General features: G+C 36.5%; 1 protein-coding gene and 1 long non-coding RNA gene across 7 annotated transcripts in view; one reads left to right on the plus strand and one right to left on the minus strand.

Moving 5' to 3' along the window:
* LOC107076482 (uncharacterized) overlaps positions 1-19,574 on the minus strand; it is a 139,281-nt gene extending 119,707 nt beyond the window's left edge. For 4 of the 6 annotated variants that reach the window (XM_069189772.1, XM_069189776.1, XM_069189770.1 and 1 more), the window contains exon 1: positions 6,048-6,499. The gene's annotated coding sequence lies outside the window, so the exon portion shown is untranslated. Of the gene's footprint in view, positions 1-6,047; positions 6,500-19,302 lie in introns of those variants that run through there. The other 2 variants (XM_069189774.1, XM_069189773.1) reach the window with 1 other exon arrangement.
* Positions 1-27,957, plus strand: LOC107076716 (uncharacterized). The gene is made up of 3 exons (XR_001477890.2): positions 1-120; positions 2,566-2,634; positions 27,670-27,957. It is a non-coding gene; the product is annotated as an uncharacterized lncRNA (long non-coding RNA).
* Positions 27,958-27,967: the final 10 nt, after the last annotated feature.

The following is a 27,967-nucleotide window of genomic DNA, read 5'->3' on the forward strand; positions in this document are numbered from 1 at the left end:
TAGCCCGGTCGGTTTGAAAACTTATGGGGACCTTCGGTAGCCATTTCTTTTTTGTTTACCATATTTTCCACATGGGTTTACATGGGAAAGTTTAAGTCTGCAAGGGTTACTTTTTCAAAGGTAAGGATCTCATGTCTTTTGGTGATTTTTTTGCTGGAGAATCGATTATTTTCTAAAATTAAACGCTAGATATACCTTCAAAAACGATTTGCTTTATACTTTTGTATCTGGATACGAAACACTGCTGAAAAGATAATGTTGTCCCGTTTGTTGTGATGTACGGTTCGGAATGTTGTGTTTTGATTTTGCTCGTCAAAATATTTGTAATACTCTCGTTGTGCAGTTTCTGTCTGAAGTGTTGTTGTCGGCATTATGCTTTGTTTATTACGAAATAGTTTCTTTGTTGTAATAATGATTGTGTTAAGAGGAGAATGGAGATCACGTGCATTTGTGATATTTTGATAAATTATTTTTAAAATGTTGTTTTGGAAATGGAAAGTGTAGCATTTGAAGTGAATTAACACTCGTGGTGAGAGGGGTCTACGATGGAGTCGATGGGGATGTTTCTCAGTTTATTACATTAAAGCCCATTTCCAGCTTTAAGATTTAAAATGTAGGATTGCTTTTTAAAGTTTGTCAATATTAGTTTATCTAAAGTCCTGAAGAAAAGTTGTATGTGATTAAATTAGATATTATATGAACAAAGATTACCCATGACCCACTGTGAAGAGATTAAACATGTTTTTAGGATAAGAATAATTTTAGAATAATTATTAGTTTGTCTTCTTACTTCCAATTACAAAAGGACTCAGTACACAGCAAATTTAACTTACAGGTTTTATGGAAATCTTTAAAATATTTAATTTCTACAGCACAGACCCTTTAGTTTTCCTTCATGCAACCAGAAAATAAATTATAGATCTTCTCATTATTCACCTTCTACTTCTAAGAGTAGGCCAAGTTCATAAGTCAGATGGAATAATAAAAACAGCTAATTTCATTTGAATGGCTAATAAATAAAGATCAAAATTATTTTTCTGTAGTCTTCTCATAGCTGTATGAATTCCTTTGCTTTCAATATTACATTAACATTTCTAATGATGTATCACATTACCTGGATGGAAGACCTGGGAAAAGTGAAGTTGCTTCTGGAAGAGGTGTTAGTGGGTCCAGTAGGGGGTGCTCACCCTGTGGTCTGTGTGGGTCCTAATGCCCCACTATAGTGACGGGGACACTAGACTGTAAAAATATAGTCCTTCAGATGAGGTGTAAAACTGAGGTCCTGACTCTCTGTGGTCATTAAAAATTGAAAAAAGAAGGGGTGTTACTAATAATAATATTGATACTATTAGTTACTACTACTACTGCTACTACAACTAATGTGTTTGACCTGTAGCATTTTAACAGCATTTTAAACTTGCAATTATTAGCCCTGAAGAAGTTGGTTAAACTAGAGATACAATGGGTTAAGTAAGATCTAAATTAAGTTTAGTAAAATCTGAGGAAGTTGTAAATTCCATGAAACTGTTTTTTTTTTCTGGGAAAAGGGGCATTGTGAATGTTTACATGTATTATTAAAGTAACAATAGTAATAATACTAAGTAGTACTAATGGAAGTAATAATAAAGTAATAATACTAATATGAAGTAGTAACAGACTGAAAACCCATAAAAACGACAGGCCTCAAGTGATTACACCTGTAGACAGGGGTAAGGAGAAGACAGAGGAAGGATATCTCTTTTGGAGAGTGGGAGGAGTGAGTAAAATAATTATAAACTATTATTTAGTAGGTTTGGAATTAATCAAAATTCCTGTTTAGTTGGGAAAACGTTTTAAAAGTATTAGTTAGGACTCTAAGCGGAGTTAGGTTTGGAGTTAAGAATTGAGAAAGAAAGCTGTTTATAGGGTGCACTTTGCATGATGAGAGTTTTAATGGACCAGCTTTCTGACTCAAGGTTTAAATCATAATTCAAATTAACCTGATGCATATTTGATTGTTTTCTCAAAGAACAAATCTCTTAAGTTTTTAGTACAGCAGCATTAATGTGCCACGCTTTACTTGTATTTCCATTGAAAATATTAGTCAGATGTTTTGAGAAATAGATACACAAATGTAAACAAATTAAATATTCATTTTATTTTATTTATCTACCAAACTATCTGATGTTCCAAAAACTTCATCAAGCCATTTTCGGAAGGACCAAGAGAATTGGCTCCCACAAGGTGGACTGAGGGTTCACACTTCTGGATCTACTGACCCTGGTTGTGGGTGTCTCTTAATAAAATCAGCTTTGTCGAAATGGCAAATCATTTTCAAGAAGCACACAGTTCCCTTTTCCTTCAAACCAGACAAAAATGCCAACTTCTAGAAAACACCTGGTAGCTGGCAGCCCATAAAAGACCACAGCTAATTGTGGTTTTCCTTCTATCCCCTGCAAATGTTAACAAGACAAATAATTTACAGCCTACAAGACTATGAACAGCTCTACGTTACAGCTCTGCAGTGTAAGTAAGAGACATTTTTAAACTCAGAAATCTCTGATTAAACCATTCCATTTTATTTAGGGGAAATGCAAGCAAAACACCATGCTGTACACCCTCTTCCTTCTGAGGGTCATGAAAGTTTAAATGATGGTAAGTTGCTAAAATGATCCATGAAATAGCAATTTAGCCATTGTTCTACTCCAAATTTCCAATCACTCTTTACTGAGGGAATTCAAAGTGAAATCTGTGTATATTGAATATGCTGAATAGAACCAAGGTGCTTTTCTTCTCTTCTCAGAAAAATAATATGCACAATGCGTCTTAGAGAATGGGTCCTGGTAGATTTAAAGAATGTTCTTGGAGTGAGAGTGAGGTTATCAAAATATAAACCATGGTTCAGCTCTGGCTACTTGTATAAGCTGCTTAACCCCTTTACCAATACTCAGTGAAGGGAAGAAAAGATAACATTGTCCACAAACACTTTGCACTTTAAGCACTATCAGTAATGGAGACCCTTGTCACCTGCATGCAAAGGGTTTGACAGACCACACCCTGCTGGAAACAGAAAGGAAGTCTTGTTAATAGGAAGTATTATTTCGTTCTTAATCAGAATCTGTAGCATCCCAGGTTGCCACGACAAGTCTCTTGCAAATTCCTGTTAAGATTTCCCCGGTGCAAATCTAAAAATACCAGCTTTTCCTGACCAAAACGCCACTGAGGGGATTGGACTGAAAACACAGCAAATACATCAAAAGTACTGCAGTAAATAAACTCCACAATATGTACGGAACTTCTGTTTATAAAAATATGACATCCAAGAACTTTTCCAGTGTTGTGCGAAACAGCTGCTACCCATTACAAAATATTTAACTTGATTATTTCATTGTAATTGTAGAATATTTTGAATCTTTCAAGATTTTTTAGCTGGACAGAGAGTTAGACGTCAATGCATTAAACATACTTTTTAGAAAATATATATAATTCTCATTTTTAGAAAGACAGTGATGTAACTGCCCTCTATATGTGAATATGTAAAAAATTTGCAAGAAGATTGAGACAAATATCACAACATAATATTTTGGGTTTTAAAAACTACTAAAATCTCCAGGTAAAATTAAGAGCTCTGTTGAAGTCGGAACACCTTTAAAGAATTATTTTATACTTCAATAGTAAACTATTCCACAGTGGGGCAAATAGAAAACAAATGCACTTGAATTCCTCTACACATATTGTGAACAGATTGATTCTGCCTTTCCTTGAGCTTTAACCCAGGCAACACTGAAATGGATAAATTAACATCCTCAGAAACATTCAAAATGTTATCACTGCACAGAATTATGATGAGAAAATAAAATGTTTTAATTTCTTTCAGTGACTAATTTGATAATATGGAAGTGGCTGACCATTAATGAGTTGCATCATCATCATTATCTGAAACAATTCTTCTCCCACTTCAGTTTGGTCAAAATTATATTTTGAACACGTGTAGAGTTTTTAAAAGGCACAAGTTTTTTTTTCTATTACATGATGGAGCAAAGCAGATTAATAAACCAGATTAATAAAGAGCGTACATCCAAAGATAATAACAAAATGCCAAAATGCATTACTGGGACGCAGCCAGAGCAACACCTGTCTGGAGTAGCCTAACCTGTCCGAATGGGGAGGCACAGCTCAGGTAGGCCACAGCCTCATGTGTTATTAAAACAACCTGCAATGGGACAGATATTCGTGATATTCTGCCTTGACTGGAAGCAGCCAACTCAGAATTAACAATTCTAGCAAACTTTCATTCAAATATGAATATAAAGTAGTTTGTGTAATTCCAAGAGATTGTATTTATTTTTCTAACCTTAGTAGGTCATTTATATTAAAATATTTGTGAACAAAAAATATTCTAAACTTTATGGGAAATACAATCACTCTATTGTGTAATGTCATTTAAGCATCTGCAAGAACCAGATCAAACTAAAATAGACAGAAACCACAACAGTAGAGCATTAGCTCTGATGCCATTAAAAACTACTGCCCCTTGACTAAAACTTTGTGGTCAGGAAATGTAAATATAAATAATATGAATTGTGTTCGTTTTTATTAAATCCCTCATTCCTTAGTTTTAATATATTTTCCTCATTTTGCTTTTATTCTGTTTGTTATACATTAAACATCCTGCTACAAAAATACTTGATTCCTGAAATAGCGTCCTATCCTCAAGACAACAGTACTTCTGTTCATATCTTATTTTGCTTGTTTTCCCAAGAACGGTTTTTCATTTGTAATATTGTCACTGTGTATTTCTGTTCGCATTCTGTTGGTATCTTTCCACCACCTTGTACTCAAGCTTACCTTTGTTGCACCACCATTCTCACCCAGGAATAACGGCAAATAACGTGAAAGTGGAAATGCTGCTCTCATTTCGAAGGTTGTTTACATCACAGGAAGCTGTGATAGTCACAAAATAACTGGACTGAGACATGAACCCAGGCCACCTCTCCTGCACGGTTCACAGTGTGGCTTGCTGTTCTGGCATAATTTTATATTCAATCAAATATTCACTTTGGAATGTTTTAAGTAATCATCAGTGTGTTCAGTTGATCACATTAGTTTTCTATAGCCCTTCAATTTAACAATATGCAGCACTACTTGACTAACTTTTGTTATAATCGTAAACATTGGAAAAACATAAACCCATTAATAATAAACAAGCCATTTCAGATTGGAATATTTCCATAAACTTCTTTTAAAAATCCTGAAAGTTAGATGACATGAATACAAAACAAAAAAGCTTAAGCAGTGCACCAAAAATTAGGTAACTTTTTTCTAAAAGACCCAATATACTTCCAGTATTTGTACAGGCTTTAGCACAGTTTAAAGACATTTATTTTTGTCAGTAATTTATTTTTGGAGTGTATCGGAATGTAAGACTTCTAACTTTTTTTAACTATTACTTGATCAATTTCATATTGTTGGAGTTATAGTGTCTTGGATTTGATTTGTGCTTTAAGCTCTCACTGCACCATATCAATTTGCATTGCTAGTTTTTAAAGTTTGCAAAATCTTACAACACTGCATTTACCAGTTTCCATAAATGCATGTGTTAAAAAAAATGTGCAGTTACATTAAACCAAAAAGGAAAAAAGTAAGCCAAATACAATCAGCAAAGTTCAGATTTTTTTTTTCTGAACAGAAACTCAAGGGATTCTATGTGAACACACAGTCATCCTCTAGGCCATGACCCTCCAGCTCGCCTGGAATTCAAGCACAAAGCCTTCTTTTCATAGTGACCCTGCAGCACACACCAGAAGATAAGGCGGCAAGAACCAGTGCCTCCGTAGAGGGGGAGTGAGAAAGGATCCTGAGGGCTAGACATTGAGCAAAAAGTGCACTTTGTGAACCAGTGTGAGTAAAGAAGGTTAAGGAGTCGAGAACCTAATGAATAACATAAATAGTGGGAAACCATTCTTTCTTCTCATCATACAAGCAAACATATATTCAAAGATGCACATGTGCAAGTTTAAAGAAAGTAATTAATTTTCCAGATCATCTGGAAGGAGGAGTGTACTCACCATACAGAGCAACAGTTGTATGCCCAAAGTGTAAAATGTTCTTTTTTCCTGATCCATTCCATTTTAAGTTTCGGGAGAGCTTCCTAATGTACCAAGCAGTTACTTGGAGCTGCCAAACTGAGGCCCCCCAAGAGAGCTGCTTTAATTGCCTGTCAGCCTGTGAGCCGGCTTCTGCATTGTGCAGCTGTGCACTTTCAGTGTGCTACACTCCAATCAGGTCCACTAATCCCCTTCAGCACGACGCAAAAGCAACCAAAAGAGTTATCCAGATATAAAACAAAAGAAAAAACAAAACTAAAAGAGCTGGGCTTAGAATGCCGTCTGGCTACCTGGAGACATGAGTTTTTCAGCCTTAAATGTAGTTTATGGAAGCGCTGGTATAAGAGTGGGAGGGGTAAAGGCAAAGCTTCTGGGCAAGGAAACTGTGCGCATAATCCCAGCCGCCAGAAACTTCCTCCCTCTCGCTCATAATAAGCAAAGCTGCCTCTTCACGAAGCAATGGAATGTAAAGGCTGGGCTTCAAGAGGCCCAGTTAAACGAGCCTCTGAGTCACTTTACTGTGACCTGGGGTCAAACCTAGCAAGTGTGTGGGGTGTGTGCTTAGAGAAGCAAAACGAGCCTTTAAAACTTGCTTCACCACAAATCAGAACAGTGCAAAATACACATGCACACACTTTAAAGAGGCTAGTTCATAGTGGAAAGTTTCATAGGAGCAGAAAAAGATTAACAAGCAATAACAAAATTACAGAAAACGTTTTGTTATAATTTTAGATTTTAAAAATATAATTAGTTTTCATTTTCACACATAATATTTTTAAGTACTCCCTTATCAGGTCTGAGAATTGCTCTTCATTACCAATAGTGGCATTTTTGCTGGATTGATTAACAGCCACAACAATGGTGAAAGCAAGTGTTTTGGACAAGAGCAATTTTCACAACATTTTTCCCTAGATATTTAAAAAAGCACAATAAGTACCAATAGTTTCTTGATTGATTGGTTTCCATGTATAATTTGAGAAATTAAAGATTGATAAATGACAAGTGGTATATTCTCACCCAAATTAAGCTGTGTTAATAACACATACAGTACATGTTATTGTTTAAGATGCCTTAGACTTTTGCACAATAGTGCATACCCTACATATATATAAATTTGTGCAGAAAAAACACAGAATGAAAGATATGGGTATACAAGTATAGGCAAATGTTATCAAAACCCACAGTGAATATGTATAACTTATGTATAACTTATAAATGAAACTTTATGTAGGAGAAATCTGGTTCCGCTCAAGCTCACACAATATACAGGAAGCAGTGCAGCCTGCTGGCTGCACACAAAGAAGCAGGAAATCCTTGGGTGAAGTGAAGGATTGGCCAGTGACCTGCATGGCCGCAGGCAAGTCTCTCCAGATCCCTTTGTCTCAGCCTCGCTCAACAGCAAGCAGCAGGAGAGCGGGGACCTTACTGCTAATGGACAACAGGATACATGAGGCTGTGCCTCTCATGTCCTGATAGGAAACTAAGTAAACAACATACAACGCACACTTTAGTGCAAGGACAGATTGTCCATTAGGAACACAGAGCAAAACAGGACACAAGCAGATAGGCGGATATTTCAGCTTTTATCACTTTTTACAAACTAACCAAACTGGTTAAAATGTGTATATGAATGAACAATTTTATTGAAAGCAATACATAAAATAATTTTATATCTTAAAGAATTTCTGACTTCTAGAACTTGTAAGTAAAGAACATTATAGTCAAACTCAGCATTCTCACTGCCCAATCCTTGTTTCCTTTTCCAGTTCTGCTCCAAGGTAGACGTACAGTACACTTCAATTCTTATCCAGCACTGCAGAGTATCAGATATTTATTAACATATTAGATAATGTAATCACAATCTACGTGCAAATGCAAAGTGAAATATACTCTGAAAAGGTTGCATCTTAAATGATCAGAGCAGATCCTAAGATTAAATTAAGTTTTGTCTTCAAGGGATCTTCAGTTAATAATTCGCTCTACATAAAAAAAAGAAAAATATTTTGTTTAGATCGGTGTAGGCATTTTTAATATATAGGGTTCCACGTTTACTTAAGATCCACATCAAAGATTTAAATAAAAAGATTTTCAGTGGATGTTTCTATTACATTGCTGAGTGTATTAATGTAAAGTTAATCTTGTAGAAAAGTATATACTATAAAATATTGCTCAAATATTCATTAAACTCTAATGCCAATACAAGGTACGGTCACCATTTAAAATTTTGTAAGAAGCCATGTGCAGATTGCTTTAAAATTAAGTTCCGGTGTCAACATGATCATTACCATGTATAATATGTCTCCGATAATACACACTTTGAGAAATCGATCAAAATCTCATAAATCATTTGCAGGACATGCTATGGAAGCTATGGAGTCAGTTTTTGGATTAGAGCTTTCACGAGACTGCAAAGTCCTGAACTGTACTTTACTCACTAGTGTACACTCCCAAGGAAACTCCAGAGGATTCAGGCTGGGAGAGAGTTTTGAGCAATCAACCTTCTCTGGGTTCAGGATAAGACGAGGGATAAGACAGGTATTGTCTTCTACCACAAGGGAGTTTTAGGCCACATGTACAAATTCAAGGTATTATGCAACAGGCAGGAGGCAACATGCATGATCTTGATTACCATCCTTTCCTGTGCACAAACACCAGCTCATAGTATCAGCAGAAGAAAGTTGAATCAGGGTCACATAGTAAAGAAATTTAGAAACCATCTGAAATGATTCCCAGCTAGTGTCAAACAAGGTTAGATACAGGTTAGATGTGTAAGAAGCATGCAAAATGAACTTCATTTGAACAGTGTATCCAAATGAGCTTGTGTACCTGTAACAAGCTCATTGCTGTTACTGAATTGGGTAGCATCTGATCAGAGATGACTTTACTTTGAATCTTCTGCACTTCAAAAAGGTGTGACACTGCTGCAGCAAGTATAATATGAATACACGTGTGACAGGTTGTATAGGCATTGTCAAGGTATTGTTTTGTCTGGACAGATATTCAAGGTTCTGAGTTTAAGAAAAGGTTAACAAATATACACTTTGCTTATCAGCAGTATACACTGAAAGTAAATATGTTTAACTATTTTAATTAATCTCTCTGTACAATTGTAAACAATGCTGTGCAAGAGTCTTAAGATGTATTCTACACTCAAAGTTCTTCCTTCTTTAAGGATAAGCACAGTCACTCTCAAACTTCTACTGAAATTCTAGGCATTTATTTTAAACTAACTTTTAATTATGATTGTGTGATAAAATAGCTCGCAACAACACTTCCTATTATCTTGTCAAAATATTTGGATAATTATGAATTAAAGATTTCTGTTATAGTTGGAAAACTAGTGGAAACTTTGGATAAATTGTTGATGATCATAATAAACATAGATTGCAATGTCTGATTGTATGAGTGACTTTCAGACAGCCAACAATTTACCATTAACTTATATCCACTCAAGGTTTGTCACACTCCAGTGTTGGGTGCAGGTAGCATGCGTGGATTAAGGGTTAGGGTAGTTAAGGTCATGAATTTACTACATTCAGTAGCCCCTGAATGCAATGGTGTTTATTTTTTCCAGTCTCAAAAAAACATAAAAACAAAGTGGCAAGATATTGACCCTACTACATATACAGGGGAAAAAAGGAAATAATAGGAACACAAAGTATTGCATAATGCCAGATTCTGTTGCATCACTCACTCGGTTCCAAACTATTCTACTCCAGATCCCTCCCCAGGGCTTAAAGTATGTGGAGATCTAGAATATGAAATCCACTCTGTTTAAGAATTAACCTCAAATAAAAACATTCATTACAAATAGATCATTTAACCATGCAGAAACTGGGTATTCTCACTTTCATATTTATTATTAGCATGTTCTTTAAGTTTAGCTTTTTAGATAAGTAAGGAAAACTCATTGAATGTATAATATTCTATCCATCTATTATGAGAGAGTCCTTATTCCTGGCAATGGTCACATGAACCCAGAGCCTATCCAAAAACCATTGGTTCAAAGCAGGAGTACATCATGGATAGGATACCATTTCATAGCAGAACACACACAGACACAATTGAGGAACACTTAAGGCAGCATGCAAAGGGAAAATGAAAGGAAACTGAGGCACCTGGAGAAAACCAATTTAGACATGGAAAGAACATATAAACTCAAAGCTAAGAAGCAACCAATCCAAATTCAAGCATAGAACCCAAGGGCTGTAAGGCCACAGTATTCATCTCCTTACCATTTTGCCATCCATATTGTGCCAATTTGAATAGTATTATGAAAAGTAAAACTGACATTGTTAACAGGCTGAAGCAAAGTCTGATTTAATGCTGAGTAGAAAACAACCTTCCTCAACCAGCCGCATTTCCTGGGATGGACTGGCATCCTGTTAAAGGGTTAGTCCCTCCTTGCACCTTGTGTCTTCAGCAAATCATACCAGGAATATACAGGTTTCAGGTAATGGATGGATAAAAAAGGGGTCTAGCTTAGTAGAACGTTAACACCACACAAGGAGAGCCAGATCAAAGACAGGCAGACACTGGTCGCAGCAATTCTTCACATGTCCTACTCATTCCCACAACTTGTGGTGATGACACTAGGGAGAGAGACACTACAGCTCTCTCAGTCCACTGGGATTTCTTTTCCCTCGTGGGTGCTGCATGACACACGGTGTGTCCACAACTCCCAGGGGCATGAATAGAACAGCATGCCTCAGGGACAATGTCTTCCTGCACCCACACTGCCACTGACAAACACACAACTATACCAGAACACTAAACAGGGAAAACATACCACAGTAACACATGGGAACGGCATACAAAAGCAAGCCTTTGTGTCTCCAGGGCCTCATGTCCATCACAATAAACAGTAAACAAATATATAGTTCTTTTTAAATGTAGATTCTGCAAAATGACAGAAAGCTTCTGCATGTTCTTTTATCCTACCAGTATTTGTTCTATTGTATTGTGGTCATATGGGTTTTTTAGACATCATGGGATACTGACTAATGCTATACCCCACCTTCCTCTCTGCGAGAAGCACACACCTGTTCAAGATTAAAGGCAACAGACTCCTGTGAGGACTGTAACCTGTCCTTGGCTGCTTCTTTCTCTAAACCTCCAACCCTTCCTGAAGGGAAAAGGGACGACTGTGACAGTAATATAATCAATGAACTGGTATCCTTAATATTTCACACTATGCTGATTTCTACATTTGTCCCCCCCACTATACAAAACCGGATTGAAGGGGCATGCAAAATAAAATCTCTTGTGCCAATTGAACAAGGTAATAATAAAATTAATTACAAAAAAAAGACGGTACATTTTGCACTGGTGTTTGGCCAATGTATGTAGTATTTAGAATCCTAAACATTGAGATGCTACAGCATAAACACAAACAACGCGTAATATCTTGCATGGATAAGCACTTTTATTCAAGTTTTGATGAAGTCAGGTAGTTTTTAATGCACCAAAAATCATACCTTTTTCTACAGATACTAATGATCAGAAGAAGTTGCTGAAGTAGGAATAGTACTTAGTTTAAAGATCATGCTAAGCCTGATTAAAACTGGTGAGGGAAGGTATGTCCAGCAATTACTGTGCGTGGTGCTCAAGTAAAGCAGCATCTATTTAACACAGCACTTGTTTAAGCATATTGGATCAAGATGTTGTTTTAAGTAATTCTAAGTGTTGCTTTGGCCAGAAAGCAATGGCTCTCATTTACGACAGCTTCTTTATAGGAAAACCTCTTCACAATCATGCTTGAAGTCATTGACATTCTGCTGTCGGTTAATTCTCAAAAGGTTTCTTAAGGACAGGCTCATAAATACCTAGTAGCCCAGCTATTTCCTCACACTGCCAAATTGCTCATAGGTTATACATAAAATTGGATATTCCAAAGGAACTGGCAGAGAAAACAATGCCTCTTAGTAACTTTAATTATGACACAGGGAGGGAGGCCAACTAGACTATGAAAGCACTTAAAAAAAACATTAATTACCCTGCGGTTTTAAAATTAACACTTCTTATGATTTGAATTTGCCTTTTGTAATGATTTCCCACAAAAACATTGTTGCTTCCTTTCTCTAATCAGAATTAAATGCTTATACAGTTAATAGGATGTCTGACTTTTTTAGAATGATATAATTCCTTCAGGCTGGCAGAACAACTCCACAGTAACAGTTCTCTCACTGGCTCACTAGTGACCAATCAAGTAGCTGGGAGTGAATAGTAACTTCATCTTTATTCTAGACACTCGCAGGATCCCTCCCCTCCCCGCCCCCCCAACCACCAACCCCATTGAAAGATTACTCCGGGTCCCAGCTTCACACAGACCTCTGGGGCAACTTTCCCAACCACTTCTAAACACGGGGAAAGAGGAGGAAAAGAGAGATTCATGTACAGCAGTAGGAGAGATACTGAGATTCAAAAATGAGAATGTAGATGGTTATTTGAAGTACAGTCTGTATCTCATATATATGAGATGCACTACTGTATCTCATATATATGTATTATGAAAACATAAGTTTAAATTTCACTTAGAAATATCATGAATAATGTATTTTGCACAGCTTCTTAATCATAAACCATGACACACACAGAACACAAAATATGAACATATAGACAGACAGTTCTCTAACCAAAAACTCAAAAGAAAAACGTCTCTTTCAAATTATTTCATTGACATTATAAACTCAGTTGTGACAGAAGAACATTAGAAAAATCTAATATAAAGTTAATTTAGAATACATTGTATAGGCAATTTTTAAAAAATGGACAGCAAAAATCAGTATAACAGTATGCCTTTTCTTAATTTAAAAACAATAATATTTCAAAACATATTTGTTTTTTTGCTTTCTTTGGAAATTGATCTTAAGCCATAAACCAGGCTTCTACTTTTTAAACTTCCAGAGATATTACAAAATGTTTGAGGGCACAGCATTCCAGCCAGCAGTTGACTCTAAAGGTCCTTTGTATAAAATTAAACACACCCCTCTAGTTCAACATATTGAACTATTAGAATCAGAAAATCACATATAAATATTAAATGAAGCATTTCAGATATGATAGAAATTTATTTTTAAGATTAAAAAAATCTTAACCTTGTTAATATTATCAATCTATTCTAGAAAAAACAGTGATTTCAGATTTGTCCGGGAAGATTCATACAGTATGTCCGTAGAAAAACTATTAATTTCTGTATTTACAAATGGGAAATGCAAACATTTACACATTCATATCAAGACTCTTGGGCATTAGGTCTTAAAGTGAAGTAGTATGGTAAAAGAAATCCTACAAAGTTTTAGATCTTCTTAGAGTTAAGAGGGAAATCGATTTAACATTACATATGATCTAACATTTTAGAAGTTGCTTAAGTATTTTGGACAATATTGTATATAATGGGCTTTTCTAAAGTTGTATATAAAACAAATATAATAATATTGATTTTTATGTTTTAGCCTCTGTCTCAGTAATTTCTGAAGTTTCCGCAGGCACCTGGGCAGGTTGTGAACTAAATAAAGATTCATGGATTAAATCCATGAGTTGGCTGTCGACTGCACAACATAATGGATTTTTTTATTGCACGTTAAACAATAAGTCTTTATTATTTGGTTTCAAGAATAGAGATAAAAAGAACAGGGGCTTACTTGTTCATTAACGTTTGAAATATATCTTCACTACATAATACATACATCTCAAAAGGAGTGACATATGATGCCATAATACAGGAAAATATTTGTCACCAGAGAAGATGGCAAATACTGTTATGACTGTAAAGGGTTGTACTTTAGCTTTCGATTCTAGTGTTTTCAAACCATGCATGAGGAGAAACTGACAAGCAGAACAATTGCTTATGTAAGGGTTGCTGTGTAACTAAATGCTACAGCAATACCACCTGTAGCAACAAGTGAAAAGCTGATGCAAACAAACCAGAGTCTTTGCCGAGCATCAAATAGTTTGAAAGCTAGTTAATCGTCAAAGTGCCTTTATTTAAGCACTGAGGACTAGATTTTGATCACTGGTCAATTGACTTTATACCTATCACAAAACACTAATGATAGAGTACAAGTCTCCCAGAATTATCCATCAGTCACTCTGGGGCATCTGAAATTTGGGGCAAAGTATTTTTTTACTGCAATGCAATTTCAGAACCACACTTTTAATTAGTACTGTACATGCACCAGCAACTGTACACTGTGCGACTTTTAAAGTATGGAAACTTTACCATTTCCTTGAGTAGTGGCTTTGATGGCAGTGCAAAACACGGTCTTTTATTTATACAGCCTATCTCAGGCAAGTGTTTCTCAGCACGATTATCATGGCAAACCATTCTGTATACTCCAAATCAAGGCTGTCGAGAAGGAACAAATATATTTAAATTCAAGAACAGAAGAACTGAACATAAAAACCTACATTAACAAGAAGCAAACATGTAGAAACATAGAATTGTGCTTGTAGGATTATCTTTTATAAACCAAGTGCTATCAAATTAAATTTGATAGCCTTTGTTATCAAATTAAACTAGCCTAGTTTAGTACAGCTCTCTCACATATGGCCAGTCTCACTCTGGCAAGTCTCTTTAAAGACTGTCTAAACAGTCTGTGTTTTGTCCTTATGGTAACTCAAAAGAAAAGAACAATATCCATGTCCAAGAGAAGTTATCAAACTAGAGTATAATGTAGAGTTTGATATTATTATTATTATTATTATTACTGATAAAGAGACTTTTTTCTATGAGAGGGCAATGCCAGGTTTCATGTATCTGTTTTCCTTGTCTCCATCTCCAATGGAGACAGCTCTAACTCCTGTGGGCCAAGTCAGTCATACAAACATGCACTTGCTACAGTATATCCTCACAGTTCCCCCACTGTCATAGTACAAACGTTCTTTTTCCTTTTCTAATTGCTAAACAATCACTGAAAACACCTCTGAAGGGGTATGTTACAGACTAACAGCCAGAGAATTTCACCTCCAACTCTGCAGCACCTGGTTAGTGCAAACTAATTTCACTTTGCTTTGTCTGCGCTGGGTGTTACTAGTGTAAAAAAAAATCAATTTCTTGCCACACGTCGCTCCATTTAGCACTAGGGCAAAAATTCTGCAGGTGCTCTTCCCAAATGTTTGATCTTTAATCTTTTGTCTAATGAAAATGTTAATGAAAATTTGCTGCTGCCGATTTAATTTTTAGGACTTGTTTTGTATTGTTGTATTTATGTCTGACAAAGGATGACAACCAACAGTGAGACAATTTATTATAGTTTATAAAATTATTTGACTGTGAAACATTTTTACGAACCAAAGTACTTGTTGAAATTTAGAGTATTTTTTTAGTCTTTTATACAACACCTGTTACGTGTTTCTAGTCTAATGAAATTAATCCTTCTCTGAGGCTTCACCATCTGTCAGAGTGGAAAGCCACAAGCTGAATCAATTCTAGTTTTATTTTAATACATACTGATTCCTTCCTAAAAGTCAAATGTTCATAGAACATGTTTTTGATTATATATTTTTTTATTCTTAAAGACATAGTTGTTAAATTTAATTGTGTCTGTTTGGATCTTCACTAAAGTTAGAAATAATATGAAGTAATTGGGCTGTTTTCTTTACTTTTCTAGGCTATGTACTATCACGTGTTTGGAAAAAAATGTTCTAATGCGTTTTTTGAACTGTTTGATAAGATGATGAAATTAGGTAAGCAAAATTTGGCCAGTTTAATGTGAACTGCCCATAAATGATGTGGTCTGCTCAAATCAGACCTTTCCTGAGTAAATCTCAAGTTATGATTTCAATTCCAAAGGAATAAGAATAAAAAATATAACTATAGCTTCTTACTACCATGTCAGAGATTGATGTGGTGCTTCTGGCACAGAAGGTCACATGCTCGTTTCCTTTAAATGTTAACTAATTGGCTAAAACTATTAAAAATCAAATTACAGTGCAATAAAGTGTTGTAATAACCTTTCAAGAGAGGAGAGAAATCATCAATAGGACTAAATCTTACAAAAAAAGGAGATAAGCACACTTGTCTCACCTACAATGAAATATTACCTACTATAATTAATAAGAAAGCAAATTCAAGATGTTACTTTTCATACTGATATTCCACTCACAAAGACATTTTGCATACATAGGAATTGATTTTTTTTTGTTTTTTTCTGCTTTTAAATTCTTTTCACCATACAGCTTCTCTTCAGCCACCACAATAAAAAAGTAGAATTCCTATTTAAGTAAAAATAAACACATTTGGATGTTCCAGTGGTGAACATTTCAGTCTATTGAAACCTCATTTTGTGGTGCCTTGGATTTTTTCAAAACGGAAATCCTGATTCCCAAATTAACCTTAATTACTGTATAATCTATATCCTGCCAAAAAATCCAAAATGTAATCAATCTCAAGAGTTTACCACATCCAATTAGTACAATTGTTATTTTAAATATATGATGTCCCTTATTTTCTAAATATATTCTAAGCATAAATAGAACAATGCCATTCTATTTATACATAGAGTGTTTTTAGAAATATAAAGAATATAAATTTCAATCTTAGATTAAATGTTTTAGCATCATTTTGATTTAATGATCATTTAGGCACTACATAAATACAACATTCAAGTGAATTTGACTGTTGCATGAGCTTCATCTCCTCATTAGCGAAAGCGAGGACTGGGTACAGGTGATGAAATTAGTTAAACTGCTGAATGTCAAGCCAGGTGTAAATCAAGAAACAAACAGGAACTTAATGCCATGGGTATGTCCACTGCTGGGGTATTTAAGGCAAGCAATTTCTAGTAAACCACTACAGCCAAGCGCAGTCCATCAATGATAGGCCATGCTTAGGGAGGCCAAAAACCATGACACCCTACCAATACAGATTGGGAGTCCCAGGTGAGATGCTCTGTGTAGGACTTGTTGCTGCATAACTGAACTTATAGTGATTGATGACAACCTGACTGCATGGTCGTACTTTGTTCAGGTCCTGGGAGGAAAATTGACAACCTCATGCTACTTATCTAACAGTTTCTTTGTCTTGAAGTGAGAATGCAATAGTTATGCTACCCACCAGCATTAAGCCACAACCTGTGACATCTAGGGCTCAGAAGCCAGTGAGCAGGCATGATTGTCGAGTCTTTACAGGAGGAAGGAGAATCCCACAAAGCACCTTCTGCGACCTTGTGCAGATCATGTGTTGCAAAGGTATTGCTTCTAGTAGTGGCCACAGTTGTTACTAACCAGTGACTTTCACAACACATCCTATGCTGACCCACCTCAGCAGTGACATATAAATAGCAGAATACATTTCCCTTTGACATATCTGTTCAAAAAATTGTTGGTAGACCTGTTAAATGTTGTAATTGTCCTAATAATAACTTTGATTTTTTACAGTGCAAACTTTTATAATTATATTACTATATATAACTATTGGTTTATAAGAATCATATTCACATTGCTCACTACTGCAAAATTGTCTAGAAAATTAAAAACATTTAAACTCTTCAGATTGAAACATGCATGACAATAAATGTCATTAGCTTCATAGAAATCCAGAAAGATGAAGTGAGGCCATCATAACTATGTCATAAGAGAGGGTGGTGGAAGTATGCTTTTCCCTTTAGAGGAGGCATATTCTGTTTCACTGCTTTGAAAAGTACTAAAATGGTTCAAGCAGTTCCATTTTGTTTAAATGAAGCTTTATTTTTAAGATTAGTGATTTCTCAGAAATCTTAATTTATGAGCTGGGGGAAGGGTCAAATCTTTGGCATAAACTGATCTTGCAGATGTTATTCCTAAAGGGAGACCAGCCAATTTACTTGTGTGAATAATAGCTAAATGTAGGCATGAAGCCAACGGTTCCTTTGCAGCTGAATGCATAGAATCACTCTAACACTGCAAGAGTGCCCCTGAAGGGTAATATATTATTACGCATGATTCAAATTACAGGATCTGCAGCAAGCAAACTCAACACTAAATCAGGACAGCGCTGCACAGAATACTGATGAGCTGGTGATGGAATGTGACGTAGGTTTCTTTCTTTTGTTCCTTCCATTTTAAGGCTAAGGAAGAAAACCTTTACTTTATTTTCTTATAGAAACTGGTAACAGCATGAGGGGAGAATAAAATAATTGTTCATCTGCACTTCTGCTTAGCTATGTTTCCTTCTAAAAAATAGAAAAGCCTGTTACTTATCATTACAAGCAGCAGTGCCAAGGAATATGAAAAGCAGAATTTAAGGGAAAGAATCTAAATGACAATGCAGGGTGTTTCTTCCATTTAGAAGAAGCTTTAATCGTGTGCAAGAAATAAACCGATAGAAAATGACATGACTAAAATAAATAACATTAAGTAAATTACAAATGAATAAACAATTATTCACTGCAAACTATTAGTATGCATCGCACTTGATGCATTTTTCTTCTCCGCTTCTGCAAACAGGAACAGTGTGCAAGATACGGTGTCACTATCAGTTCTTTTCGGACTCACTCCCAAGATCTGCCATTCCAGCAAATGGATGCAAATCAGATGTATTATGTGTTGAGGGAGCAACTATTAAGGGAGGTGGGAGGATTATAAGGTTGGGAGGGGGGAGCTCAGCCAAGGTTAGAAATGACCTCAGTGCTATTTAATAAAATGATATCTTAGCTGAAACAGAAGAAGAATGAAATACCAAGCAATCCAGCTCTGCAAGGCTGTGACAGACGTACTAAAACAGCCCAGAAAAAACGATGACGGTAAACATTATCCGAAAGACTGGATTTCAGCTTCAACAACAATAAAAGACAGAGAAAAGATGAAGTTCAGCTGTGGAAAGTGAATTGATGCACAGACCTCATCTGGTGCCACCTTTATACAACTATAACAACAGAAGCTGTATCACAAAAATGAAAGGAAGAGAGGTGCTTACAGAAAGAAAACAGAATCTGAAAAAGAGACTTAAAATAATTATTTCATTAATGTGCCATTGACAAGCATTTTCTTTCCAAAGGATACCCTTGCTAAGTTCAAGCGGGTACACATTTAAATACTGGCACTTGCAACCTTTATAAACTAAAGAGAGGCAAAACAGTTTGAACGAGAGTGGGAGAGAGAGCCACTGGGCTAAGTAACAGTTTGCATAGCTGTTTCGATTATGCTGGCAGAATAATTAATCGATGTAGTTAATCTATGGGAAAAAGCGATATGTTAAACAAAGTTCATTACCGCATGATGTAAATGAGTTTCTCACCAGTGATGTCACTGATTGGCTGGGAAGTGGAGCTGCTGTTTCGAACAGTGCACCAAGGCTGGATTGGCTGTGAGCTCTCCTGGTAACGGGCTGCCCGGGCAGCAGCCGAGTCAGACACCAGCTTGCCTCTTGTTGTTGTCTGAAGTGAATCTTGTTCAGCCCAGCTGCGTCTCCATAGCAGTGGCACCCTGAGAGAGGCTCCCTCCGGCTTCCCACCACTCCTGTGTGTGAAGCAGCTGCCGCTGTGAAATACCAGCCCCTGGCATGGAGCCCAGACAGCGTTCTCTTTCTGCACAACTTTCATCCATCTATAAAACAAAACACAACAAAAAGTAAAAAATGGGTGTCTTTTCTTTTTTGCCTGTTAAAAAGCATCATTAAGCTCTGAGTGAACTGCCACCCAGTTGCACATTCTTTTTCTTTTATTGTTTTTCTTTTTTCTAATAGCAACCTCTTAAAAAAGAGATTTAAAAAAATCTAAAAAGACCAGTATGCTGGCTGACCTGCAATTAAAAATATGCAGTCGGTCGAAAAGCTCTTCTCTGTACAGCTTTAAAAAAATCTTCCAGTGGTTTTTTTTTTGTGCTCTCTGAGGATGGCTAATGGGTGTGATCAAGAATTTGCAAACTAATCGTCGATGTCTTAATTGCGTCCGACCCATTCTTATTAGCTGTCTTTTTTTTTTCTCAAGACAAGGGATCTTAATTAGCTATTCTTGTTAACTTTGCTAAATGAGAAGGGGCGTGATACGGGAGGAAAAAAAAAATCTTTATAGCTTATACAGTTCAGTAGTCTGACCCCCTGTAAGAATGAAAAGCAGTCATATCAACTTTGCTAGACAATGGAGCACCTACAGGCTTTCCCCAGCCAACTCCTTTATAACAAGTCAGTATTATGTGCTGCACACAGTGGCCAATCACTGTGCAGCTCTGTGCAGCAATGACACAATAGGTGCACCGGCCATACTGTCTTGCCAGACCCCCACAGTGGTTCAAGCTCATTTACTCTTCATTGCAATACGCATATGCACTCAGTAATCACTGTGAAATCACTGTCTAAGATCCAGTTTTCTTCAATTACACCCACTTAATTATGCCAGCACTCCAGAAACCTACTGTACTAGGAAGAGCCTCTTTCCCTGTACACGATGCATAAATATGCATTAGCACACTTCGCGATTTAAATATTAAAATGATTTTCACATTGCAAACTGAAGCAAATGGTTTCAGAGATGTCAGCGATAATAACAAAGGATGTTTGTTTTATTCTAAATGCACTGACGGATGGGCACATCAAACACACATGTATATACACATTTGTGGAAAATCTAAAACAAAGGAAAATAAGACCAGGGGTGATACTTAATCTTTCCTTATTCCCCTGTCAGGAAGTTTCAAATAACGAGGCCGTGTAAATTAATTTGCATGTGACTCCCCTGGAGATTTGCTGTAGACTATAGTCTAATTAAAAGCATGCAGCCTAGCAAATCAAACAAATGTCGTGCCAGTTATGTCTCCGCTTGTACAGTTGCACCGTTACTTCCACTTTGTTAAGCGATAAACTAAGCACTATATGTTACAGACAATATGGGAATACTGCCTGCCAGAGAACACCTCCGCTCAGATGTGTGGGGTTTTAGGGACACAGGACCCGCATCCTCAGCAGCCGTCTTGTCATGCATCCTGGTTGAGGAAGCACGACAAGGCTGTTTAGCTGAATGCACTTCATGGGAAATATTAGGGAACTGAATTGTAAAAAAAAGTCACTTTCTTTGTGAGGGATGAACTGTTTTAATCTGAAGACGTGAGCATGGATGTTGGAGTTCTTAAAGGAACAGAGTACATGTATTAAAGGTTGTGACACAATGTCACAAATGTTTTGTTTTAACACAATGACGGTACTTTAATCTATCTTACTGTTTGCTTTGTAAGACATAAGGACTCACACACAGCTTTAGTATTGTTAAACCGGCAGAAGAAAACTTTGCTGTAATGGTACCTGAAGCTAAACAGCAAGCTCAGAGTACCAACAAGTCTAGCCATCTGCACATACCTTGCACCTCATTACAAAGCCCTGTGCTGCACCACTGTAGTGCTCTGAAGTACATTAAACTCCACTCAGCCATGGACATACACACAGATCACTCTTGTACTTCTTCTGGTTGATGAATACAAAGCAGAGTCTTCATCATATTATACAGAAGATCCCTTTGTTCAGTATCTCTGAAAATGTCCCAAAACTATCAAGACTAGATCCTCCATTCTTCCTAACATGCTTGATCCTTTAGAGAAAATACATAATCCTATTTAGGTAGGCTCCAGTGTGGTGTAGTTTTAATGTATCTCAGAGTCTCTGTATAGATGATATTTTGTTTTCTTTCAGCCTGACTAAGAGGGCACGCTAGGTTTCTATCCTAGTTTCACACTTCTGGAAGGACATTAGCACAGAGCACATGTACTAGTTCTCTGAAGAAGTTGGCTTCACCTTTCACCATTATTCTAGAACTTTAGAGGAAGGTTTGAATTTGTTTATAAAAAGTGTCCCCCTGCATTCATGCATTCCTAACTCTATTCAGTGTTGGTGGTTCTTGTCTTCTCCTTTGTTAACTTACACTTTTAATTCACTGAAAATTGTCACCTACCATCTCAATATTTCCTTTTGTATCTGATGTTTTCCCAGATTTTAAAGTGGATTGTGACAAAGATAGTAAAATAGCCATTTTGATAACAATGAATGAATGCATTTAGTATCTTTTTGATTGCATTAAAAAACCTGGAGCATGTAGTCCTCTTTTCAATTCATATCACTCTGTTGCATTACAAAATCTGTTCTGTAACAATTTTAGAGTAAATGTAACTGAATATGTGAGATTAAGTTTTAGCATGGGCAATCTGTAATTATCTCATAAAAATTAAATGCGATGCATGTTGTTTAAAATAATACCAAGAACCTCACAATGAACATCTATTGTGCAGCAGAAGGACCTGTGACTATAAAGTCCTAAATCCTGTCTTTGCGAATATAATTTATTATTTCAGGTGGGTTCATGTGTAGTCTGCAAAGGACCAAGTGATAGGTTTATTCCATGCTGAAAAGAGAAGAGAGAAAACGTTTCGGCTATGAAGCCTTCTTCAGGCACACCTGAAGAAGGCTTCACAGCTGAAACATCGTTACTTTTACCCTTCTCTTTTAAGTTGATAGTTTAACACTGCTATTTCAAAAGACTCTTCAGCATAGTGCAATCTTTCTTGTTTGCCCACAGACTTCCTGGCACTATGCATTCAGAACTAACTTGCCAAGTCTTGTTCAATGTTGTTTTTTCAAGAACAACCAGTTGCCAGAGCAAACAGAAAATTGAGAAGAATAAAAAAAGAATTGTTCACACTTAACTGCATAAGCAACAAGTAAGAAATTCAAAACGAAAAGTACTGGGCAACAGCTGTGATGTGCTATCATTTCCAGTACATCTTTGTGGTCTTTAACCAGTCACAGGATGTGTCAGGATCTAGAGCAACCACAGTGTGATTGCAATACTTTGAGATACTGTCAAAACATTATAGAGTTCAAAACAACAAGAGTAGAGATTTTAAACCTAAATCATAACTGTCTCGATGAATAAACCAAAATGACAAGAAATATGTAACTGGGAAACAAAAGGAGAGTGGGTTCTTCCTCTAATTTTTCTTTACTTTATTAATATTTTCATGCTAGCCCTGACTGCTGCTGTGCAGGGGGAGCTAGCATTGGCATGGCAGCCAGCCTCTGCTCCACCCAGCTGTCTCTCTGCACATGCTGCCATGGACACCAACTGACAGGAGATCAGGATCACCTGGATCACCCTCTCACTATCCAGGTGGTTCAGGGATATTCAGAGTTGCTAAAACTCTGTTTAGGGCTCCGTTTGTTCCCTAGCTTTGTCTCCTTGCTTTGGATTCCTGATTCCTAAATCTTCCCTTGGCTTACGTTTGTCTCACTTTGTATGACACAGACCGGTCAACTCCCGAACCTTTCTCCACCGCTATGACTTCACATCTGCATGACCATCCCACCTGGTTTGCCCCAGATGCTGCAGGTCAGTGGTGCGCCTGCATCTCTGCCGCCGCCATGTGGCAGCCAGGCAGAGCATCTGGGAAACCTTGCCTTCTACCCCTCCATCCTGCCTGTGGCATTGAACACCTGTCTGCACACAGCACCACACTGCCGCCATTTCCACTGGGCTTCATCTACTTTTCACTCGGCAAGCAGGTTCTCCTATACAACTGCTGATCCACTGCTAATCCAGTGACCAGCAGGATCGTTACAATATATTGAGCCCCTAAATTACCTGGACAGGTGAGGTGTTACCTGCCTCCAGGTGATACTTGGTGTCTATGGCAACTGGCACTGAGAGACAGGTGGGTGGAACAAAAGTGAGCGTATCCTGCAGAGCAGCAGCTAGGGCGAACCTGGCAAACAGCCTGTGTCATTAACTGTTGTTTATATACAAGTTTCATCATTCAGAATGATTTACTCTCCATCTTCACAACAAGGATAATCAGCTCTTGAGAGGCATTTTAATTAAATAACATAGTTTTTTCTTGATTCTTTATTTTTCGTCAGGTTTTCTTTGGCAACTCTAAATAAGGGTAAAGAAGTCATCACCATGATCACTTACATATAATGGTTTTAAACTTTTATAAAGCAAGTAGACAGTCAGGGCAGCACTGTCACAGACAATATGATGACACATGTGTGCCATTCTGATGGGCTTACTAGGGAAGTCATATTACCAGTCTTCTGCTAACTTACAATAAGTGGTAAAGGAATGGCCTCTGGCTATCTGTGATTGGTGCTGTTCTTTACATGTCAAGGACTGTGTTCCTTCAAGGCACAATCCTTCCCCCACCCCCCACCCCCCACACACACATCACTATCTAAACTATTAGAAATAGGTGGCAGCTCTTGTTTCAAAATTGCTAAAGTTCACAAGATATTTTCCCCCCTCTAGTTCATTTTGATATTATGGCATAGTTTACTCCTGGCCTCAGTTTTAAAATTAAATGACTAAGGAATGCATTAAAGTACATTAATGGTAATAATTCTGGGGGGGAGGGGGGAGGTCAGCTTCTGTTTTTTTCTGTATGTAATAGTCTTAGTAAATATCAAAGTTTTTAGTATCGCCAAATTCATCATGTTTCAACAACCCTTAAAGTTTCTTAACCAAATACCCTTTGATAATTTCTCACCTCAGTAAATCTGTTAATTGACAAGAGGTATATACCGTGAATGTCAGTGAACTCACAGCGGATAATTTGTTCAACAGTCTCATCATGAACTATTCACGTACCCTCTGGACCAACTGTCAGATTGTCATCCTACAAGCTGGACACGATGACTATTTGACTTACCTTTAAAGGCTATTATGAAAAGCGCAGATAAATCCTAACTCTGGATTTAATACCTGCAAATTTAGGAATATAATACCTTCTTATTTAATTCATAGCCTAATAAACTCTTCATTCTGTAATAATAATGCTGTGAAAACAAATTAAAGGGAAAATTAAGAATGGTAACAAATACTAGGACGAAGGTTTTAAATGGTTCTCATCTTATTAGGTCTGGGGAAATAATAGTTTTAAAAGCCACCACCATAATTATTAACTGCAAAAACAGATCCATCAATGCAGAAATGGTGCTACTGCCTGTGAAAAACAACTTGATAGAATGATATCAACAATGATAGAATTAATTATATCTGACTGAATAATATCAAGTGTAGTAATTGAGTATAATGTATTCTTGACAATTAATCTGTCAGGGGGGTCAAGCCTAGAAATGGAGTGTTGTTTCCAGACACCCTTGTGAATGAGAAGCGAAGATCACCTTGAACAGAACTCCCTTCGGGTGTCTCTGTTTGTCCCTGCCTACAGCTGCTCCACACAAGCTGAGTGATGGGATCACTGCCAAACAAACAGAAGGACAGAAATCTCATTACTGGGAGCCCTTGTTCTTTCACTGTTGTTGCACTAGTAGATGTTGTGGTCCATATGAGCATATGAGATGAAACATGATTGTGTAGCTTTGCAATAATAGAAAACCAAACAACTGCCATGTGCTGAACATATTCCAAAGTAAAAGAGGCAGAAGGATCTGGTTACGACAACATGTAGCAATCCTGATGTTAGAATGCAATTATTGAATTATAATCACAATGTAGATTTAATCTTCACCTCAATGAGGAGCAAACGGCTAAATTTAGGGTTTATAATAAAATGTCAGCGGAACGTGCTAGATCTACTACAGTATATTTCCTACTCCATGTGTTTACTCAAGTGACCCAAGTTCGAAGTTCTTTTCTATTAGAGCTGTGCTACAGTAGCTGTGCACAGGTGTCCAGAGCAGACCTTTCAATGCCATTTAATCTAAAAATCATTTATTCTTAAAAAAAAAAGTTACCCATTTCATTTCTCCTTCCCTCCTGGCTGTAAAATGGTTGTTGTACTAAACACTAATTAGTGGCGTGCATGTAATTATACATCTTAGAATTTTATTCCCATCATTTCTATATGTATTCTGTGTATATAAGCAGTAAAATCACATTTTACCATAACAAGAAACTTCAAGCTTGTTTGGATTTTTTTACAGAAAGATTCTGCCTCAACACCTTGTCATATTGTGATGCTCACTATATTAAAGTGACAAAAAGAAAATGTTACAACATCCATCACTACAGTGTATACTTCTCTTTCAGATCCTAACACTGCCTCCCAGGGGCTCGTGGCCCCAGATTCAGACTAATCTTAATTCGTAATGCACAGTATGCGCAACAGCTGAATACATTTGCGGCTTGGACTGTGAACTGAAGCCCCCCAACATCTCTGTCACACTTAGTGTTTCCTGATACAGTTCACAGCAAATCTTTAATACATGTTCCAATGAAAACTTATGTTGCAAATTAATTCATACAATGAGAATAAAATATTTAAATATTTCTGAGATCCAAAAAATAAATTATAGGGACCTTCCAAGAATAGATAAATATTTCAATTAATATTAAGTTTATTTTAACTATTAAGTTTTGTATTTTCTGGTGGACTTCTAAGAAATAGAGGACCAACTTAATACTTTGAGGGGAAAACGTACACCAGTTTTAAAGAACACATTTTCCAGAGAGCACTTAAAGTTCAAGGGGACAGTGAAATACAGTAATTAAAGTTTTTGTATTATAATAAATAATTTTACTGGTTATATCAAATATTATAATTGACAATGATGACCTCTACATATACTATATGGCAATTGTTTTCCTAAAAACATGTATATTCTTATAGTTTTATTGAGCTCTTATTGTACCAGCTTGAAAATAGACTGTCCAGGTTGTGTGTTATACCCTACAGCATTTGTAAGTCCTGCTAGAATATGGTTATAATTTGCAAAGATGCAAAGTTAACATTGCAAGTAGAAGAAGTGCATTACAACAGTGTTTTATGTAACTAAGTACCTGATATTTTTCACTTCAAGAGCCTGCTTTCTTCATTGTTAATAAACAGCTGAGATAAATATGTTCTACATTGCCAATTCACAATGGGTCCACTTATTTAGAAGGTTATGTAAAGTAGGGGCTGGAATTGCATTATCTTAGTCCAAACATCTGAGCATTTGCCAACGTTTTCACAATCTCTTACGTTTCCCAAATCCCCATTAGCACAAGTTTTAGAAATACTTAATGTTATTTCAGGTAAAAAAGTTCACAGTTTAGCCAGTTGTGCACTGTGAATTTGGCCTGACAAAATACCACAAGATTATATAATTTTGCATGCAAAGTGAGTGTAATAAAGGGATTTCAGAACTGTATAATTGCATACACTTTGCTGTCAACTGCTATAATGGATTTTTATTACTGTTGTATACACTGCACTTGGATGCACAGAAAGAAAAGTTGAATTAATAACAAAAAAAATCTTGAAGGACATGGTACCTCTCAGTGTATCTGCTGTCTCTTTCAACGTGCTTTGTTCTGCTGCAACTATACAGTACCCGTGTCAACCAGGATCCTGAATTCTGACATCAACAGTGCTCTGTCCGTATTACCTATTCCACTCACATGAGCAGTGAGTCTGCAATCAATATTTTTTAATAGAGTTCACAGACCTCTTCAGGCTCCTATAAATACCACTTTCTAAATTTGCCTTAAAGAAATTATATTCACCCTGAGAAATATTAACTGAATCTTTGCTGAAAAACAAACACCACACCAAACCCACCCCACTGTAAAAAAATAAATACACCAATAATTATTTTTTAGATATCCTTTTAAACATACTATTAAATGCCATGTTAAATACACAACAAAGTTTCAATTTCCTTAATTATATTTCTCAATTCCAGATTGTACAATACAAAACAATTCAACTACATCATCACATACAGATCGAGACAGGAGGAACATACAGTAGTTTTCTACAGAGTCAAGAGGAACACCGTTAACTACAGAGACAATGTGGAAATGGAGGACAGCGCAAAGGTTACAACATTAATACACATGGAAAGAACAAAGATGTTTATAGTTTTATGTATAGAGTTTATTTTTAAGAGCTTGTTAACCAAATTTGTAACCCAGCTGTGTTTTTATTGTCTCAAATCTTCTTGACTATTTTCACAATAAAATAAAAAGTACTTTATTCAT

This window comes from Lepisosteus oculatus, chromosome 5, assembly GCF_040954835.1.
Source record: "Lepisosteus oculatus isolate fLepOcu1 chromosome 5, fLepOcu1.hap2, whole genome shotgun sequence".
NCBI classification, from domain to species: domain Eukaryota; kingdom Metazoa; phylum Chordata; class Actinopteri; order Semionotiformes; family Lepisosteidae; genus Lepisosteus; species Lepisosteus oculatus.